Raw genomic sequence first — 23,407 nt, forward strand, 5'->3', positions numbered from 1 at the left:
AATAGTGACAAATTCTAAATATTCCTTTTATAAACTTAGAAATTTGCCAGAATAACAGAATCTGTCTTAGCATGCATTTTCCAAAGGATATGAAGTCTGAAATGCTATTATTTAGTGACTTCAATCCTCAGCGACTTGCCAGAAAACCACAAATATTACAAGGAACAGAACAAAAATATAAATCAAAAATCTGGACATTCTGCAAAAATCTGGACAGTTGAGAGCCATGGTTATCCACCCACATTTTGTATCATTTGGCATGCAATTCTTCGTTGAATGATTACATTCTTCTCACAGCTTACACCACTCTTTCTTACAGTTTTGAATAATATGTGACAAATCACCACAAAACACATTTCTTTGGGTTGTCCCCACTATTTTACATTTCCTTTATTTTCATTCACTACTATGAAATTAGGTATATACTGTATTTTACCCTCTTCTAAATTTAAAGTTACCTGTACATCTCAAGCACCTGTCCACATGTTTGTGTCTTACATTTTTTTACATATTTTTGAAAAAAAAAATGTTTCAATTTGTTTTCATCTATGGCTGAAGTTCTAAAGTATACTAAAATTTTTCTTTCAACTTGCATATTTAAATTCAAGTAAACATACCCAGTCCAAAGACTTATAAAACATTTTATACTCATTTATAAATTGTTCTCCCAACAGAAACAAAAAAGTTTGACTTCACTAAAATATTTAGTCCATGGATGTATTAGGACTCAAATGTCTGTTACTTTGAATTACAGTGATAAAATAACATTGTAAAAAGTAAAGTATCTGACAACTGATTTATCTTCATTTTTAGTTTAATTTCTACTACTGTTCTTTTGACTGGTGGCCCCAGTTCCATCATTTTGTCCTAAAATTCTCTCCTTTGTATTATACATGGTTCTGGTTGTTTACTGCAGCTATTAATGCTTATGCTAAGCTTTTAACTACCAGACTTCCTCATTTTGTTATTTGGATTTTTTCATACTGCTTGCAGCCTTCATACAGACCATAACGTTAAAGCCATCTACTCTAGCAGTTGGGTATGCTTTCTCTTCATTCCTCCTGTTCTCTTTCCGTTCTACTACTCTCCACTTCTTCTCCAAACAACCTCTAAACTGACACACTCAACTGCATTGTCTCACCTTCTCCTGGCTCATTCTTTGCTATCATTGACATTAATTTTAGTGTTGCCGAGCTTCCCAAAGCCAAGAAAAGCAGATAGAAATGTGATGTGTTATGGGGATCTATATGATGAGAAGGATGTAGCAGTAAGCAACAGAAAAATAAAGTACATTTTATAAAACAGGTATGTAATAGGGACTTACTTCTGTGTTTGCAGAATAGGGCACAAAATGGGGGGGGGGGGTGACAGAAAGGAAGGGAATGGAAGGGAAAAATAAGAATACATTCACCAGAAATAAAATGCTTAATAGCGATGTACTGAAAGGAAGAGACAAGCATAATAGAAGAGGGAGTAGACACAAAAACTCCTGGATATAGCAAGGAGAACCCAGAAGATAAACAAAATGGGGTGGGGGAGAAATATTTAATAATACCAGCACAAGATGAATGGTGGGAGGTAAATGGCGCACTTGATACAGACAATAAAATGAAGTAGATGAACCACTGGCATGAATAGTAAGCACCCATGCATAAGGATGGCACATGTGTAAACCTATAATATCTAATAAAGCTTATCAAAAAAAAAAAGAAAAAAAAAAAACAGAAGAAGTTTGAGAGTTTATAGGTTGGTACTAGGCTATCATCCCCAGGGCCTATACAAGCCTAGTCATAACAATCCCCTGGCTATTTCTTCCCACACTATTTACTTCCCTGGACCCCTGTCTAGCAAGGTGACTGACATGATCCCTGGGGTGAATTTCCTTTCTCCCATCCAATCATCAAGGTTCCTTTTGAAGAGAGCCAAAGAGGTGCTCTGCTTGACATGTATAGGCAGTCTATTCCAGCATCTGGGGAGTCTCTGGGTTAGGAACCTATCCCTCCAGCATGTTTTGTTTATTGCGATGACAAGGTTTAGATCCCTGGAGTGTGTGGCACTGAGGGATTAGGATTTCTTTAAGTGTAGCATGTCCAACAGCTCTGAGTTTGACATGGCCTTGTATGTTAAGCAGAGATCGCCTCAGAGTAGACAATATGAGACAGAGTATAGCTGGAATTTTTTAAGGCAGTCAGCATAGGACATCTGCTTTAGGCCTGTGATTCTTTTAGTGAGGTATTTCTGCAGCCTTTCCAGTTGTTGCAGATGTCTTGAGAGGTACATACCAAATGGGGCATTGTATTCTATAATGGGTCTAATGAGGGATGAGTACAGTGAGACAATGACCTCCTTTTTTCTGGATGAAAAGCCTTTAGTAATGAGGTGTGCCACATAGAAGGATTTCCTGACTGTTGGGGCGATGTGGTTATTGTAGATGAAACCACTGTCCACCTGTGTCCCTAAGTCTCTTATCACACTTTCGGTGTTTAGTGTACTGCCACCTATGTAGTAATTCACGGGTACATGTTTTTTCCCAAAGGGGATAACTATACATTTCTTGGCATTGAGCTTGTGCCCATGGAAGCATCTGTTTCAGTAAGGCCCTTTTGTAGAGTATCGACATCATTTGGGGGATTCAATAATGGCTCCCAGTTTGCAGTCATCTGCAAACTTTGTTAGCTAGAGTCCCTTAGTGTTGGCCTGTACTTCAGAGACGAAATGCCAAACAAGAGAGGTCCCAGGACTGAACCCTGAGGTACTCCTCTTGTCACTTGTCTGACTTAGAATTCAAATAAACACGGTCCATTCAAAATTATCTACAGTCTAATAAACAAGTGGTGTGAATGAGCCAGTCTCTGAAATTTTTCATGACAGGAGCAGTAGCAAAAGCTATGGGCAGTCATCTCACAATATCCAGTAAAGCAATATTCCTTTGCATGCACTAAACCTCTCAACAGTTGAGTTGTTGATGGGAACAGGGCTGAAGAGATTATTATCTACTATACATACATTACTGATGACTAAAAATCAATACAAATTAAAGGAAATATCAGAAAGAAATCAGAAGATAAAGAAATAGTATGATAGAAGCTGCAGAAATGTACCTGTCAACTGTCCAGATTTTTCCAGAATGTGGAGATTTTTGCCTCATATTTTTGCTCTTTCTGACAGACATTTGAATTTCAGACTTCATATCCTTCAGAAAATGCACACTTCTGCAAAGCCTATTATTCTAGAAACTTTTTTTAAGTTTGCAAGTGCAATATTTACAGTTTTTCCTGATTTTTGGTCTTTATCCCACCACTATATTTGGCTTTGTCAAGATTTCTTGTGCTAAGATGTTGAGAAGTATGTGCAGAATACTTCCGGAGTTACAAGCTGTACATATAGTAAGACTAGTTTTCAAAATCATAAGAAAGCTTTAAAGTAGTTAATCTGGCAGCTAATAAAGATGATATCTTATTTTTTTCGTGGTGAAGAAGGAAAATATCTAGATAGAATTTATAAGTTAGGTGGGACTAACTCAAGTGCTGTATCCTTTTGAAACTGCTAAGTACTTTGTTCCATTTCTACTTGCTTCTCCAACTATCCATTTGTCATCATATTTACTCATCTTGCTGCCATGCCTTCTCATACCTTTAAAACTCATATAATCTACTTCTTTTATAATTCTGCTTTCCTCTCTCATTACCCGTGCTGGCTCCTTGTCCTTCTCCCACATTTCACTTTTTCCTTCTGATGCAGAATAAATTATTTTTCTTTTCTCCTCCGTTGAAGCATCTCACAATCTTTCATGCTACATAAGTTCTGGCCCATGTTCCATGTTATGGCCACACACTTCATCACAAAAAGCAATATAGTAGTCCAGTGGTTAATGTTGCCTCACAACAAGAGGTTCTTTGGTTTGATTCTTGGCTAGGGTGCCTTCTGTGCAGAGTTCTGTATGCCCTTCTTGTGCTCACATGGGTTCCCTCTGGCTGCTCTATTTTCCTCCCACATTCCAAAGATATGCATCTGTAGCATTTCTCCCCAGGCCTCTGCTGAAAATGGGCTCTGCCCCAGTCAGACTATCCCGGTAAAAAAAATATAAATAAATAAAATGAGCTATATGCTCCAGCAGTACAAGATGTCTGCCCAGGCCACTGTTAGTGTCTTTGTCTAGGCAGGGTGAATCAACCCACTTCAGTTTCACTTCTGCCAAGTGGTCCCAGATTAACCTCTCACACCTGTCTAAGCTAGATAAGACCAGCTCAGGAATAGTTTCCTATTTTACTCAAACACAGTTTTCAGGATCCATAATGAACTTAAATCAATTGTTAAGTCTCAGAATATTATAAATAGAAAACATAACCATATAACAGCACAGACTTATAATGCTATCAACAATTTAACAAACATAAATAAAATAAAATAAAATAAAGTAAAATAAAAACATGAAGCAGCATCTGTGTGTGTGTGTGTGTGTGTGTGTGTGTGTGTGTGTGTGTGTGTGTGTGTGTGTGTGTGTGTGTGTGTGTGTGTGTGTGTGTGTGTGTGTGGTGGTGGAGAGGGGGTGAACCCTACATTTGTGACAAAAAAAATCCTGACACAATGGAATGCTGAAAATGCAAGTCTTAGCAATGGACCCTTGATACCTTAAGCATAATAAAAAGTTAGTCTTATATAGCTTCAACAATTTCCTTCTCCCCCTCTATCACAGAACTGATCAGCTTTCACTTATATGCCACAAGACCAAGGTTTCTGGTTACTATAGTCATTTTCTCTTTCCTCTATTCCCGATTCTTATTTCAGCTATGATAATAGATGGCTTTCTCTGCATCCTACATTTTAGGTAATGTTACTAAAATAAATATTCATACTGCATATGTTTTAGCAAGGATAAGTGCACTTCTGATAATTCTGAGGACTCTCTCAGAATTGTTTTCAATAGGAGCTCCCAAAAGCTACTGTGTTCAGTAGAAAATTGTGTTTTTTATATATATATATATATATATATATATATATATATATATATAGATAGATAGATGTGTGTGTGTGTGTGTGTGTGTATGGAATAAATCTTATTAAAGATTAAATATAATTCTTGAATTAAAAATGTCCAATTTATACTCATATATTTTTTTAATTCTAGAATGTAGTCAGAAAATGTACTTGTACATAGAGGAAGTAATGCATCAAAAATTAATTGTGTTTATTCCCTTCTTTTCTAATTTCACATTCTTAATCATAAGCCCAGTTCTGCATTATGCATTATAACAGGCAATGTATTCAATGCTCTTGCCCTTCACTGCCTTTTTTCTTCAGTTTAACCAAGTACAATACCACAGCAATACTCAGAAGATTTGATAGGGCACAGGGCTTTTCTGATCAGCATATGTACATCTTCATATCTGCATTTTTTACCACTTCATTATTTTTGTTAACAAGCACAATGCAGTATTTTACTAATGTTTAAAAGGGTAAGAATATCTTTATTTGTTTTTCTGACTTCAGCTATTTAAAACATCAACTAGACCCTTCTTTTTATGACTCCCTACAAATTCGTATTATGTCTTTCCCAATAATAAAACAAATGAAAGGTGGCCAGGCAAACAGTGTGCAAATAATTCAAAAATGGAGCTCAAATTATAAAATCCCAAATTATTTAATGATGTGCTGAGAGTAACAGGACGAAAGTGTATAATCACCCATTAAATAATTTTGGATTTTATAACTTGAGCTCTGTTTTTTGCATTATTTGGACACTGTTTGTCTGGCCACCTTTCATTTGTTTTATTTGGTCTTTGGTTTGTGATGGCTTTGCCTGGTTTTCAAGTGTCTTTCCCAATAATGCAAATAATGTGATTCCTACTGAGATAAATCTGGCTTTCTGCTTTCTGTCTAATTGTTATTCTTTTTGGAACGTTTTTACAGTGCCTGACATTTTGGTTGAAGAATACAAAATGAGACCTTTGTTCTACATTTTCTCTACAAAGCAACAACTTGCAGTTACTGCATGCAGTACTAAACCCAAAACATTAAGGCTTTGTTATTTTTAATAGGCATTGCTTTCTGTAGCTTATTTGTTTACTTTCCCTGCATCACTTGCCTTTGCTATTCAACTGATAGCATGCTGGCTTCTATTGAGTTCGCCACAGGTCATATGATTGGCTTACACAAAGGCACAGTACAATCACAGCAGTTTCAACATACGTTACAATTTCTTCATGCACTTAAGGTGCCCTTGGGCCAGATCAGTCTGAGGAAAAAACAAGAGTGTAGTTTCATCCCATAGATTAGGTGCGAGTCCCTTCTCTGCAGTTTTACCAGGGGGAAATCACTGAAGAAAATAGTGAAGAATTAGTTTTGCTTTTCTTTTAGTTTCACATCTATCTTGTTGAGCTGTGAGTTGAGGTTTGCCAGGACACTGTTGCATACTGATTCACCAGTTTTGATGGAGCTTTCAGCTACAGAAAGAGTCAAGAGGGCATCTGCAGATGAAAGTCAGCACACTTTATTTATATCTATTTGTTTATTGCATTTGTTTACTGGCGCGGTGTGACTCAGTAGACAAGCTGTCCCTTTTCAAGGGAGGCCCATGGTGAAAAGTTCTGCAAGAAAACAGTTAAACAGTAAAACAGCAGATAATACATTTCAAACAATAAGGATAAATACACTTTATGTTTATAATAATGCAAGTTAGTCACAGTTTGAGAAAGATTTTTTACACCTGATTTGGAAATAATACACAGTAGAATAAAAATATCATACAGTGTTACATTTGAGAACAAGAAAATAAAAACAGATTATTTATAATTGACAAACAATGCAGCTTGTCATAAACCTTTATGTAAATGGCACAAACATTTCTGTACATTGTGTGGCTGATAATAAGCATAGGAGGTACTTACAAAGAGCAGTAGACCAGACTGCGGTAATACCAGGAGAAGAATGCAAGTTATTTAGTTTGAAGAGAATTTATATAGCTAGTAGAGAGGCCCAGGAAAAGAGGATGAAATAGAGGCAGAGTTTAGGTTATCCCACATGCACACACACACACACACACACACACACACACACACACACACACACACACACACACACACACACACACACACCTCATTTTAAAGCAGTAACAGCAATGCATTTAAGATAGAATGGCTTTCCCAGCCAAAATATGAAAGCTAATTACATAAAAAAATATTGACAGAATCTGTGAAACAACCTAAGTCTGTTGTTACCAAGCTCAGATATACAGCTGTGCACTGCATGAATATAAAGTACATTATTTACAAGTAATGGCACTTAGAAAACTTTTTAATTAAGGTGCTGCAGTTATTTATACCATGAAAAAATAAATAGGCTATTTCACATACATCTGATATTTTATTTGTTAAAAATGGATTTCATCAATGACAGAAAACACTTAAGGTCTGTAATATATATAACATTTAATGCTATGTTTTCAGTAACAGCGCTCACATTTTCCTGTTGAATTTCTGGAATGCTAAGAGTAAACTATAATCTTCTTTCTTTCATAAGTATATTATTACATAATTATAAACAGTTATAATTTGTATTTTGCAATTTGCTTATTGCCAATTATACTGCATAGTGTCATAACAGATGGGTTGAAATGTTACTAAGAATTTCCTTTCTGTCCCAAAGTTCGGTGAATTCTTCCATGGGGACTGTTATGCTCTTTCAGTGTAAACTTCTCTTCCTTATAATATGGTCCAGGGCTGGCTCACAAAACCTGTTCATCAATGACCCAAGTCACATTTATGGACAATTCAATGCATCTAATCAACCAACATGTTTTTAGAGTGGCAGAAGAAACTGAAGTACCCTTTACAGACACAGCAGAACATTAATGCACCATATAGTGACCAGAAGTCAGGCCAGAATTCCAGACTGTGGCACTGTGGTGAAAAGGTCTTACCACTAAGTTACTGTTCTGCCCTTCTTGGCATTGCATATATCTTTCCATCTCTCCAGCAGTTCCATCAGAACTTTAGTGAAACCTTTTTTATTGCTCAGTATTAACTGACCTAACCAAATATGTAGAAACATGATCAAAACCATTAGGTCATTCCTCATTAAGATTCATTATATCACCGAGTCATGCAATTCAGTTTCCACACAGAAAACAGGATTTGCACAATGTTATCTACCATAACTGATAATGATTATGACACCCTAAAATATCCAGCTAGACAACTCAGACTCAAACAGGCAGTTATCTACATAGTCAAGTCACCATTTTATTTTTCAGACAGACCCCCCCCCCAATCATAGCTGAAGAGTGTTAGGAAAAATATTTACACCATACAGTTGTCATCAGTATTGTGTGAACACCCAAGAATTGTCACATAAGTGGCAGTACACTAAGCACTGAAAGTGTAATAAGGGACTTAGGGACACAGGTGGACAGTGGTCTCACCTTCGATAACCACATTACCACAATAGTCAGGAAATCCTTCTGTGTGGCACATCTCATCACTAAGAGCTTTTCATCCAGATAAAAGGAGGACATTGTCCCACTGTACTCATCCCTCATTAGACCAATTATAGAGTACAACGCCCCGTTTGGTATGTACCTTAAAAGACATCTGCAACAGTTGGAAAGGCCGCAGAAATACATCACTAAAAGAATCACAAGTCTAAAGCAGATGCTTTATGCTGACTCTCTAAAAAAACTCCAGCTATACTCTGTTGCATATCTTCTACTCAGAGGTGATCTCTGCTTAACATACAAGGCCATGTCAAACCCAGAGCTGTTGGACATGCTACACTAAATCCCAATCCCTCAGAGCCACACACTCCAGGGATCTACACCTTGTCATCACAATGAACAAAACATGCTGGAGGGATAGGTTCCTATCCCAGAGACTCCCCATACTCTGGAATAGACTTCCCATACATGTCAAGCAGAGTGCCTCTTTGGCCCTCTTCAAAAGGGAACCTTCACAACTGGATGGGAGTCACTCTACTAGACAAAGGACCAGGGAAGTAAATTTCCTGGGAAGAAATAGTCAGGGAATTATTATGGCTAGGCTTGTACAGGCCCTAGGGCCGATAGCCTAGTACCAACCTATGAACCTATGGAGACATGTCCCAGCCCCATATCTTAAATACACACTTATCAACACATCCTAGATTCTCTTTTGACTGGTGAATCATGAAAAAAGTCTAATAAATGCAAGCCTGTGAATCATGATCAGGAATTTCACTGACCCATATCCTAGTTCAAAAAAATGGATCCATGGAAACAGCCTCTTTGAGTTTGCTTAATTTAGAAATGTTTGATTGAATGTAATGTTGACAGGAAACAGACCATATGCTTAAGGGAGCCATATTTTACACACAGATATTAGGGTTCTTATGAATAACAGTGAGGTTGTTTTGACATTATTGTTGATATTACTGTTGTTATTGTAATTATTATTATTGTTATTGCCTGTTATTATCTGTTATCTTTTCTCTGATCTGTTCAGGAAATTCAAACACATGGTGTGGACTTCAGGGCAGTGCAGAGGAGCCATGGCTTTGAAGGACTATTTACCTACTAGCTGACCACTGGGACCACATGGTAGCACAAAGCTAATGTACAGTTAGTGGTTCTTTATGCATCAAGAACACTTAGCATTTCTTCTGATATCAGGTCTTAAGCCCTCTAAAATCTACACAAGAGTGAAAATCAGGGAGATTAATGTATAGCCCTTGTATCTGACTCATTTGCAAATAATAAAAGCATGAAAGTTTATCACAGGTCCTTAGCATGGCACAAACTGTATCTGCAAGAAGAATATTGTTATTTGGATGAAAAACTCGAACATGTTGACTCAGCCATAACACATGGTACAGGAGTATTAATAAAATGTCAGCACAAAGCACCAATAAAGCATTGTCTCTTAGGTGATGCTATAGACAAGAGTCCGAATACTTAGTAAAGTTATTTTTTGTTTTTGTTAACATCAGACAGCGGGGACTTTTTTGCAGCATCTCTTTAAATTTTTTTTATAATTCACTTTACTGTATTGAAGTATCAACACAAACACCAAGAGAAGAAACACTAGCTTGTCAAAAGCAATGGCTATAAGCCATTACTCATTAACAACAGTATTTTGTTCAACATAATATATAACATATTTATATAGCAAAACTGAAACACCATAGTTATAACAATAAGATCTAACAAATCCTAATACAAAGTCTTCTAAAACATTACTGGACCTTCCTTCACCCCATACTTTCATTATTTTATCCCTTACAGATTATAAAAAGTTAAACATAGAAGAATACTCAATCCAAACAGATTAACATAGTGCTCTGTTACAAGAGGTACTCAACATATGAAAATAAGACATCAAAATAACAGTTCAGTCCTTAGAAAACACTTTCCATGTTGTAAACAGAGTAGCTAACAAAGAAACTACAACCATCCAGCAGCAAACCGTCATAGACGACAGATTGCTTTCTTCCAGAATGGCCATTAACCAAAAATGCACATCCAATGGAGATGGAAAAACCATCCTTCATGTTCACTGTATTCCCCAAACACTTTACTTCCTATGGGCGATATCTAATGAAAGAAGCTAGGATTAGAAGTTCCATGCTTCTAACAACCCCCTTGTCCTTTGCCCAATTGTTTTTTAAAATAATGAAAATATTATAATATGTACATGTATAACTTGTATGAAAACATTAAAAAACTTGAATGTCACCATGGTGGTAATGCAGCCCTGCAAAAACACCCACAACACATAGAACCGGTCAGTATCTGTTAACTTACAGTGCATGAAGTCCTGCCACCTAAGCAACATTTGTCTGCTTGATACATCCTCAGAATTATTGAAGTGACCATATAAAGAATTCAGTTATACCCGCCCAGTATGACCTGGATATTGTCCCGCAGAAAGCTGATGCTCCCTCTACAACCATAGTGTCTCTTCTGAGCAGCAGATATGTACATTATCGATCATGAATCTCATGTGGGACAGGATACATGCCATCACCTTACTTCCAGCTTGGTCCCCCTCAGTCTTCATGATTTTTTGTCTAGATAACACAGGCAAAGCATTGTTACCCTGTATATTTTGACAAACCAAACCCCCATTAATCCAAGTCTGCCAATTACGTTAAGCTTCTGCTAGACCCACAAACATAATGCAGCTAATAATGAGTGGGTTCACTAGTGAGAACAGGTAGTACAGCCAAACTGCTTCTCAAATCAATCATCAAGGCCATGAGGGTCCCATACCTCATGGGATGATTTTCCTATCTATAACCTGGCAGCCCAAATATTAAGAATGTCTATTAGGAAACACAAGGGTTGTCTCTTTTACTCCTGTCTAGTCCATATATATTGTCATCCAACTGCCTCCTTACCATAAGCTTGTAGGTTAGTTTGACATCCTCATCACACAGTCCTCCACAAACGAAGTGTTAAGTTGTCAGATGATTAATATAAACAGACTTAAGTTCAGTATTAAAGATGTTTATCCGATTATTTAAATCCACAACAGGAACAGAAACATCAGTCCAACAGGAACAGGAACATCAAGTCCTTATCACATCCACTAACTCTGTCTCCCCTTCTGCCTTCCTCTATCTCCACCTAGTGGCACAAGACCAGAACACAACATATTCCCCCCACCTTACTTAAGAAAACAACATATCCCCCCTTACTTAAGAACAGCACTACACTTACAAAATGTAAATTAAACACCACCAACATTGTAATGAGCACTGAATTACATCAACATTTATATTTATGTAAATAGTCCTCAAGCCAATGAGGTCACCTTCTCACATGAGCTGGAGTAATGTGATGTGATTCAGCACTAGTGTCACTGTAGATTGAAACATGAATTCTACTGGAGCATCCCTTAAAGCATCACTCACCTCAGGTGCATTTGACTTAGATAAATGGGAAGAATGACATTTTTTCCATCTGCCAACAAGCAAGTACATGGACCAATTTCCTTTTGAATTTCTACAGGTGGTGAAAATCTTGGATGTGCTTTTGGATTATATAGTGGATTCCAAATATGCACCTGTCCCCCTTTTGAAAATGATGAAGCCGTGCTCCACATCTAGTATCAGAATATTTTTTCATTTTCTCTTGAAGAGAAGAGATCCTTTTACAAACATTATCAGCATTAACCGTGCAGGAAACAGGAGGAGGAAGAACACTGAGGCGTGTTCACATTTTCTAGCCAAGAAGTAATTCAAAAGGGGAAACTCCTGTAGTAGCATGTGGTGTTGCACAATATACCTGAAGAAATTCTGAGGCAACCAGTTTCCAAGGTTTTGTCTGTAAGATAGCAGATTGTATGCAATCTTTTAGAACACGATGAAATCTTTCAATGACACCCAGGAGCGGCCTTAGGTCAACTGGTGCCTTAAGCAAAAGGTTTCCATGGTGCCTCACATCAACATCCAGTGCCCCCATCCTGGTCTACCTACATCAAATAAATACTGGAAAAGTGCCCCCAACAAAGCAGTTCCAGACTCCACAATGAAAACAGATGTAGAGCATGTAACATCATCTTTGGACCAGTAACTGGTAAGCAGCCGAGTACAGGAAGTGGCACACTGGAATACGTCACTAACTTAACTGAAGGTGGCAATGAAGGTTCCCCTTGAAAGTGTGCATCATATATACATTTAGGCAAAATAGATATTGATGAGCCAGATGCCTCACAGCAAGAGGTTCTCCAGTTCAATCTTCGGCTGGGGTGCCTTCTGTGTGGAGTCTGCATGTCCTCCCTGTGGTCAAGTGGGTTTCATCCGAGTGCTCTGGTTTCCTCCCACATCCCAAAGACATGCTGTAGGTGGATTGGACACTCTAAATTGGCCCTAGGAGTGAGTTTGTGCGTATTTGTGCCTTCTATGGAAGGTTGGGCGCTGGGCTGGCAGCTCGACACCGTAAAACTCCACTGGCAATCATGAGCAGACAGGTGATCCCCAAACGGGAAAAAGACGAAAGAAGAAGAAGATACTGATGAGCCAGAAGCTACAATTAGAGCCAAAAAGTGCAGCAGCAGTTGAAGTTTTCATTGTGACACTACAACAGATTCTGTCAGATGATGCATGGTCACTTAAGTAAAGGATCTGAAGCTCCGGTATGGCAACTTCCTGCACAGACCATGTATGCAAAGAATGGCAAACACGTGCAAAATGACCAACCTTTCGGCAATTCTTACATTTAACAGAAGCAGCAGGACAGTGTTTATCACTGGCAAGAGTCTTAGCAGATGCACAACAATAATAAGCATGAAAAGAGGCTGTAGAAGGTATAGCAGCTGCAGGCTGTGAAACAGGTGGGAGCTTGGAAGATGGCCTGTGGCGGTAGCGACCAGCAGTAGACACAGGTTGGGTATGTAAAGTCTGTACCAGGACTGGTCTATCACCCAAAATAAAGTTTGCCTGCTCACCTGCGGCTTCAATTTGCTTAGCAATCTCAATAGCTTTCTCCAAAGTCAAGTTGGGTTCTAAAAGCAATCGTTCATGTATACGAGTACTAGATACATGTTCCACCAACTGATCATGTCACATTTCATCCAGTTTAGTATCAAACTTACATTTAACTGCTAAGTCTCGTAATGCAGACACATACTGAGGAATGGTTTCATGGGCAGCCTGATCATGTTTTCTAAAGTTTTTTCTCTCACAAGAAATAACATCTGTCTCATGCCTTCCCTGCAGGAAGTCATCAAAAGCAGATATATAAAGAACAAATAACAAGGGGGATAAGGAGAATCCTTGCAGCATTCCCCATGTCATCATGATAGGTAGCGATAAGCCCATATTTCTAAAACCCCTTGTTGTAAACCAGTAATACAGAAACCTGATTTTCTAATAAATGAAAAGGGAGAACCTATACATTTAAAGAGGGCCCAGATGAATTTCCATTCAATATTGTCAAAAGCATTTTGAAGGTCTACCAGAAAAACACATGCATCCATGTTATAATGCAGTTTCCTGTCTTTGAATATTTAATCATAATCAAACAAAATCCAGCCCTCCTGCCCTGCCAGTCACAAAACCCTGGTTGTTCTCTGTAATATATCAAGGCAAAATCCTATCCAGGAAATTTGACAAATGTTAGCAAATACCTTAACCTCTACTGACAACAGCAAGATAGGTCAAAAATTTGCTATCTCATATTTCTATTTTCCTTGTTTAGGAAGAAAAATAACTTAAGCTACATTTGAATTCTGTGAAAAACATCCAATAGACTCTGCCAAGTCATAAAAGTATTTGAGCTTATAACAGACTGTCTCCAAATTCCTTATAAAAATTGGAACTGAGGCCATCCAGCTCTGTCACTTTCCCCACTGCAGTCTCTTTGATGGCTATGACAATGTCCAACTCACAGATGTCACTTGCTAACAATACCCTGTCAAAATGAGAAATTCTATTTTTCAGGAAGAAATTTTAAAAAGTCCCAGCAAGCTTCTTAGTATATCAGATTCTGTCCTGCATGTTTATCCTCATAGTCTTTAAAAAATAGTTCATTCATTAAAATAAAGTTGGTCATCAACTTCCCTGTGTTGTAGCGCACACTTAAAATTGCAATTTTACTCTTGGTCTTTCCTGACAGTGCTTTACAAGAATCATTGAAGAAATTAAACACTTTGCACAAAAGAAAGTTTTGTATCTCTCTGTCTTTTCTTACACTTGCTGTGTCTCAGTTCTGCAATGGGCTTTTATAGGCCTAATTTGAGAGAGAATAGCTGTATCTTGGAAACTGGATCATTTATGTCGATTCCCTGGCTTCTTCTCTAAAGTCCACTGTCTGTATTGGCTTATGGAATTAAGGAAATTAATTCTGCTTATAGCAAGACAGATCAAACAGCAGGTGCACTTAAACAGCCCACATTTCCCAAAAAGGGGTGATGAATACCCCCCCCCCTCCATCAAACTCACAATCTATCATTTAATGTTATCATACTTCTGTTTACATTTTAACAATAAGAGGTCAAATTTCTATAAACAGTCTGATGGGGACTTCCCTCAAATTCCAATTCCAAAGAGTATGGAACTGGAGTACACTGTGTCTCCTTTAGCCCAGAGACTAATCCCTAAGATACCAGAATCATATAAATTTGGCTTACTCCACTGCTTTGTGAGCCGTAAAATATGTAATTAAAACTTTCTGGAAGCACCACAACATTGAGTTCTTCCATACCCTAAAGCAGGATTAGTGTTTTGTTAGGGTACCAGAAAGACCCCTGTGATTTCCTGTCCAGGACAGGATTTAGCACTGTATTAAAATCTCCTCCAAGATAACTGCATAGCCACATGCTCTGTAACCTCTGAGATGTCTGCACAACTCTACCCATGCATTATTGGAATCATTATCTTGCCCACACTAACTAACCAGAATTACTTCAGAAAACTGTAGCCAGCTGCAACTAAGACTCATCTATCAGTTTGATCAGACATGTATTACATATTCCTCCATTCAATGGATTTATGAAAACAAATTGATACTCCCCTCTTTGCTGTATGTGCACAATTATAAAATACGTGGACCTCCAATCCCTCATTGGGACTTTCAGCTTTGTTTTTGTAGGAACACAATTTTTATCTCTTTCTTTTGCAGCCAAGATATGATTGCTATAACCCTGAAAGGTGCATTAATACCCTTGATATTAAGAGTGCTCACATGCAGTGGTCCTCCAATGATTCAAGCTTGTTGTTCCCTCCAACACTTACAAATGCATACCATCACACACTCATTCCCCTGTAATAGCTCAAACACAATATATAAAAAAAAATAAGTACAGTTCTCAGTACAGAACTTGGCACACTATGAAATGAGGAGTAAAATCCCTGCCTCAATCCAAGTAGCTAACCCCCCAAAATCATACAGCATCATAGACTGTGATACACACACACACACACACACACACACACACACACACACACACACACACACACACACATACACACAAATGAAAAATGTAGTGCTGTAGTGACGATAAAGTCATAGATGTCACATATATTATCGTACTACATTTGCATAGTTAGTTAACATTATAGTGTCTCTGTCATGGTAATCAAGATCACCTCTACAGTAAAGCTTATGAGTCTTATCCATCTTGGTACACAAAAGGGTTTCTGTGACTCTATAACATATCATTTATTTAACAATGAGTTCATAATCTCCTGAATGTCCTCTGGTGTAAGATCATCCCAGCTAGTGCATCTTTACTCTACTTAGACCCACTTGGGGAGGCAATCTGTCAATCTCATCTGGAACATTTAGGATCATAAGGAAACTATCTTTGACATGCCCATCCTTGATTTACTAGTTTTATTAAGTGGTCAAGAATGATTTTCCTTTTTGTTTTTTGTTTTTTTTTTTCCCTGGAGTGACTTAGGTGGCATATTCAAGCCCTGCCTTTCCCTTTTCCGATTCTCCATTTTAACCACATCAGCATAAGACCTACTCTGGTTGATACCCAACTTTTTTGAAAAGTATCTGCATCAGCTGGGGACTGTAATTACAATTGCTGAGTTCTCTTCAATAGCAGTAATGTTGCTGGATATTGTAGAGGCACCCCAAATCCAAGCTCTTCCCCCATCGCAAAAAAAAAAAAATACTATAGCTTTCAATTTTTCAAATTATAATCATTCATTATAATCCAGCATTACACATAGCAGATACCTTGCCACCTTTAGATATGTCATTGCTGCACCTCTGCAAAACAATGGTTCAATAGATCGGCCTTAGGTCTTTGAGCTTGAGTGGTGGTCCTATGATATGTTGATTCTAGCTGGGCATGATTTTTATTGATTTCTTTAGGTGGAATCTTTAACCAATAGCAATGCAATGTAGCAGCTTCAAGTGACCATCAAGGTAGTCCTCGATTGGTGTATATTTTGGGTCTTCAACGTTGATTGGCTGTTATCATTAAATTGCTAGTTATGGTATAAGTATATACCATTGTTTGTGAGTTTTGTATAATTATAATTTATAGTTGCTAGTGTGAAGATATGTGAAGGTTGCCAGCCTAGCTAGATAGAATTTTGTAAATAATTCTGTGTCATTGTAAATAAGAATATAATCCACAGGCTTGTCCTCTTAAATGGAAGAAAACTGTGTTAAATGTTGAACTTCAAAAATGTAACCACAGTGCACTCTGCTGGAGGAAAGCTGATAAGTCAATCATTGTATGACTGTTTGATCTCAAAGCGTGGAGACATAATGTCTGAACTGAAGAATTCCTTCTATTGTTTTGAGAACAGAGTTAATTGCTATATTTTACATATATAATGTCTTTTATTGCTGTAGTTTCCTGGCCAGGTGCAAGATCAAAGGAATGTTAAAACTCTGAGTTTCTGTTAGCCTGGGAACCAGAGAAGAATGATGTTATCTAAAATGAGTCAGCAGTGATGTATTATTTTTAAGACTTTCTCAGAGAGAGAGAGAGAGAGAGAAAATCAGAGCATTTTGGATTTTGTCTGAAGAACATCATTCACCAGTACTTTGCCTTTGCTCTATATGTAAGTTTATTTAGAACAGTGATTGCTCTTAGAGTTAGATAGGAATTTAGTCAGATTTCGTCTAGCTGTTTTCTATATTTATATCAGGCTATTCTATAATATTATTTTAAGCATGTTCCTGTGATTTCTGAACTATTGACTAGCACTGTGTTGAACTGAGAAGATTTGTCTTGTGTTTTCATTATTTATTATTAAAGTTTTTAAACCCTTCAACTGTGGCTGTTTTACGTAGAGATAATTTGAGTTATAGAGTACTTGCATGTATTTGGTGATACTGTACAAAGCCACTCCAATAATCCTTGCTCTTTGTCCACTTACTATTTGAATAATAATATTGCACAGTATAATCAGGCACCCTTTGGTAAGGGCCTTTTTAAAAGCTGATGATTAGTTGGTGGCAGTGATTACTACCTTATTACCTGGCAGGAGGAATTATAACTGGAGAACCTGTGCCAGCCTTTCCCAGGAGTGTCTGTCCGTGTGTATATAAACCAACTCTCAAAGTGTGTGTGTGTGTGTGTGTGTGTGTCAGCTACTTGGGCAGGGACACGAAGCACTGGTTGGACAGAGAGCACTGGAGGTTTTAGCTTGACTACTCAGCTGAGATCGCTACCCTATAGCTGTGCCTGTGGGGAGTCTTATTGGGGATCTGGAGAGAAAGGGAGAAACCAGCCACAGACAGACTGTGATCTCTTAAGAGAATTTGTTCTTTACTGTGTGTGTGTGTTTGTTATCCTTCCCAATGTGGATGCCCCTCACTGGTGTTAGTGGTGAGGATTGAGGCTCCTTGATTACTGGGCCAATGCACAGGTGTCACAGCTAGTATTTGTTATTTGCCAGGAAATTTTATTTTTATTTTTATCTTTATGTAGTTAGACATTAAGACTCAGATATACTTCAGAGTCTCAGGAGTAGTTTGTTAGATCTCTTGGCTTGTAGTTTTTAAGCCAGTTGGTTCATTTTTGCTGAGATAGGCTTTTATTGGTCAGTTTACCCCAATCTGATAGGAGGCAGAGCTGTGTTTTCAACCAGCAACAATGGATTTGAATGCATCTTAGCAAAACACTGAAGAGGTGTTCTGAATGGTGTTTGTTTCTGATTCTTAATTTCAATTGGTTGGTGTCACCTTATTGCTATGAATACCATGATGTTAGGGTTTGTTCGCGAGTTATTCAGGATCATTTCCTTATAATTCAGTATAATATAATTTTTAAGGTAGATTTTTAATGCAGCTTGCTATTAAGATTTGTATGTAATCTGTTACAATGATCGGCTTTTAGTTTTTGAGCCTATTGATTCACTGTGATAAGAGGCAGAGTGGGGTCAATAGCAACAGACCAGAGCATATTTCAGCAAAGCGATGAAGAGCTTCCCTGACTAGTGTTCATTTGCTATTCCTAATTTCTATTGGTTGCTTTTACTTCATTGCGAAGATTGCTATGATGCCAGGATTTCACTCGCGAGTTATTCGCGATTATTTTTAGGAAGTTTTTTATAACTAAAAGGGGGCACTTTGCATTGCATTTATGCATACCCAACAAGGTTAATATAGATGCATTAATTAAAAGGTTATTTATATTTTTATCAAGTGTTTTTGTAGAGTTATGTTTATTTACGAGTTACCCATGACTACTGTCACTAAGCTTTGCAAAGAGCTCCTAAATAACGGTTCTCGTTGCTGTTGGGTATGCATTATGTTTGTGTCAAATAACTGCTGCACCTATAAACAGTATGTTAAAGCTACTAGATGGAGTTTTTCCCTTTGTGGAGTGTGTGTGCAGTGCTACGACATAAAATTCTACAAGCAATGAAGTATTTATATTTCAGTTTAACAATAAACTACACAAGCTTATGGAATTTTCATACCTGATGACAAGTACTGTCTATTCACATATCTATTGAGTTTTTTATTGGTTGCCCATTTACTCATGATAATTTTAACCAATTATGTCACTGTTTCTACTGTCTTTTGATAAGATGTCAATGTTTTAAACATTTTGATAAGATAAGATCTTTACTATTTCATGACTGGTAGAACAGTTAGTTGAGTTTATTAATTATGCACAGTTTATTTTTAATTGATGATGTAATTGTTTTGTTTTCTATTGGGTATTCCATTAATTGTTTTGATTATATGAGGGTGAGTTTTGAAGCAGTTTTTTAATGGTCTGAAGAAGCAACTTGATGTTGTGAAAGTGCTTACCTTTTGTTTTACATTTTTATTTTGTTTCAATGAAATTGTCTGTTTCCTCACAGAGTGGTGTTGGATGCTATTGGTTTTTACAATTTTTGTTTTACACCACTGGGTTGCGATCGAGGTATTGTTTTTCATTTGTATTTGTTAGTAAATTATAAATGTTATATACTATACCTTTTAGATTTAGTCATAAATGTTATAAATCTTGTAAAGTGTGAATTGTATCTAAAGGTATGTTGGTATTAGTTGTAGTCCAGAGTGAAAATAATACCTTCCCTTGGCAAAATGCGTGCAGATGTTACCCCCCACCCCCACAGAGAATGAGTCACTGTTAGTTGCCTTTGATCATTTAAATCCTTAATAAATAATTTTACATTTCACAATATGACTTGTGTTTCATATCTGTGCCATGTCTGTGTGTCTGTCTTTGAATGAATACCTTGTCTGACTGTGTACAGTCTCTTGAGGAACAGATGTTTTTTTCTCATAATCTACTCCCTTTTAAGACTGCATGTCATGGTCTCTGTGTTTTTCTCCAGTAATATTATTTAGCTTCTTCAGCAAATATTGTATGGTCTGCCTTGGAGGGTAGGTTAAGGTGTCATAGAGTCCTGGCTACATTCACTGTAACATCATACATTTGGCCTCACCCTTTAGTGTCACATTTCATATTTTGAACATCTGAAAAGGTGGCAACCTTACTGGATGATATACTGGTCTTTGAATATGAACTTATTTGAGAAAAAAGCATATGCAAGTTCAGCTAATAATCAAAAATAATGAATTAAATATGTCTTAAATGTGGACTTTATAATGTATTTGCTGTAATGAACACATATATAAATGTACTTAGTACTGCAGACATTTAATCTGTATTGTTAGCCTGAAGATTCTGTTGTAAAAATAGAATATTTGGAGGATCTGAGATAGTAAAGACCTTGATGAAAACAACTTGCTGAACAGATATTTACTAAGAAATCACTAATTAAAGACCTGTAGCTGTTTGACAACTAATATCTACATTGGACTATGAATCCAGCCATTCACAAGTTCAGAGAACAAAGAGAGAGCTATAGATATTCTGCCCATAAATCAGGGAATTAATGTGGAATCAAGAATGATTGTGATAGTCTGAAGTACAAAAAAAATCTACCTTGATACTGTGGTGCCACATGATATATTTATCTATGTGGAAAGAAAGTTAGAATAACTTGTCATTTCTTTACAGCCTCAAATCTTATCTCATTAATTTCAGTCTTCCCACTTTTATACCACCACTCAGAGTAGCTTTCATATCCAGGGCCAATGTTATCATTCCATGGGCCCCCAGCAACTGATAAGTTAGGGCCCCCAGGCACACTAAGTCTAAGCAGAACTCTTCACTACCACCCCTTTTAAGCAACCTTTAAGTTTGCACAGCAGACCTTTGGTAGTAGTATGCACATACAGGACTGTAGCAGCAATGCTCTTTGACAGTACTGTGCATACACAGCAGCACCTTTTGTGGGGTCCCTTCATACTTGAGGATGATTGGAGGCCCCCTCAGTTGCAGGTATCATGGGTGCCTAAAGCTGGCAATGATGTTAGTTTTAGTGGAGAAAATGTCCATCAGGAGGGCTTAATTAAGGTAAGGACACTGTCAGTGTTAAAACATTTAATTACGTTACTAAGCCTGTGACTTGAGAAAACACTGTTAATAAACCAAAGATATCTGTAAATTATTTAACCTGTGATTTAACATTATCCACCCAGTTTACTAAGTACACAAGACTGCTGTTCTGGCTTTTGTTGGTTTGACAAACATGCAACAAAATATCAAAATAAGATAACTTTCTGCAGTTGGGAGCCCTCCAGCACCAGTGGGCCCCCAGTGACCACAGGCTCCACTGGTTCCTAAAGCTGGCTATGGTCATATCCCAAAAATACTTTTAGAAAGACCTAAAATGGCACTATGACTTCAGTAGACTGATAGTGTTTTGATTATCAGCGATATAGTCATTTTTTTAAGATTAATGGGCTAATGTCTTATTAACAGCAGCAGAAAACTACCAGAGTCTCTTAGAGAGGCATGACAGAGATTTTATTTGTGTTAGTTGACTCTCTCTCTGTTTAAAGTAAGGTTTAGCTAGCACATAAGAACACTTTATTAGTGTTATTTCTACCATGCCAATAGCCAAGTGAAAATATCTCTTGCCAACTTTATATTAAAAATTTGATGAAATCGACACTTGCAACCTTTGTAGAGCTAGCTGACTGCTCATAAGTGAAATAGTCCTTCATATTAGCCGTCAGTCAGCTTGAACAGTATAAGAATTCTTGCCATGTACTCTGAAGTGTTGAAATATAATAAAAAATCATTCTTTTCAGTACATTCATCCCCTTTCTTATTCCAACAGTCAGTAGTTTGTATTTCTCTATAGTGGACATTTACATATCAAGCCTTTGCAGTGCATAACTTGATTCATGGTAATAAAAATCTTTGTCTTTAACCAATTATATGTAGACTGAAAGCATTGCATAATATCCCTACTTTGCAGAGAAACACTGAGCAAAGTTGTTACCTTCATTCCCAAGTATTCGGGAATATAATGTTCCTCTACACTGAATAACAAGAATTAAATGTCATGCAGAAAACAATGAATACTCATAGGGACTGAATGTTATTTGGACCAGATGTAAGCACCTCACTCACAGAGGTTCTTAAGTAAATACAAATCTATTAGTATGTACACTTTTATAAGCCTAGCCAATTATCACAGATCAGAATCAAACCCTGAACTTTGCATTTCCTGAGGCAAAGAGCTTAACCGTTATACTAACCACGTTAGTGGCTCTAATGGTATGCAAGAAGAATCAGAAGGTATAGCAGTACTGAAGTCAAAGATGGTGTCAGTACTGGCATCAAAGTTGATCCAAGATGTAGAAACACACTAAGATGTCACCAAGGCAAAGCAAGGTAAAAACAGGGCAGTGTGAAATAATATAAAGCAGGTGCATTTGAAGTATCTTTTGCAGGCTGTACCCTTAAATGCATTATGTACAGAATTAAATGCTCCTAGCAATAAAAAGGGCATACAGAGTTCTTCCATCCAAACCAATGCAAGGGGATCCCTAGAAAAGCAATACTGAAGATGACACGATTCTGAGTTAAAGAAAAACTGCATGCAAAAAACAAACTATTTTTTGCTTGCTCTTATGAACTGTTTGTTGGTACATGATTGCTTCATATTGTATCAGGAAATGTTACCTTGTAGGTCTTCCCCATACACTTAAAAAATACCTTGTACATTAGCTGGGAGAATCAATGACCTTTAACAAACTTTTTATACCCCTCCTTATCAGAGCAGTCTTACTTTAGGAATGCAACCAATAATTTCCAAACAGTTCTTCTTGCCATGGAATGGACTGTACAAAGAGAATAATTGCTAATGTAATATTTGTTTACCTAGAGATTACTTTAAGAGGAGTGTTAAGTATAATTTGTTTGTAATTCTAATTCTTTACAAATATGTACTTTTTATTTCATGTTTTTTTTTTTTTTTTTCGGGGGGGGGACAAAAGAATAAAGGAAAAATATAATTTTATGTTACAGGAGCTGCTCCATTTTACACATCGGATTATTTTATAACTTTCAATAAAAATAATTGTTAAACTTTATTGTGCAGATTTTTGCAATTTGATTTTGCAGTGAAAGCACTTACTGCACTTGTG

This window comes from Protopterus annectens, chromosome 2.part2, assembly GCF_019279795.1.
Source record: "Protopterus annectens isolate FY-2018-M chromosome 2.part2, PAN1.0, whole genome shotgun sequence".
NCBI classification, from domain to species: domain Eukaryota; kingdom Metazoa; phylum Chordata; order Ceratodontiformes; family Protopteridae; genus Protopterus; species Protopterus annectens.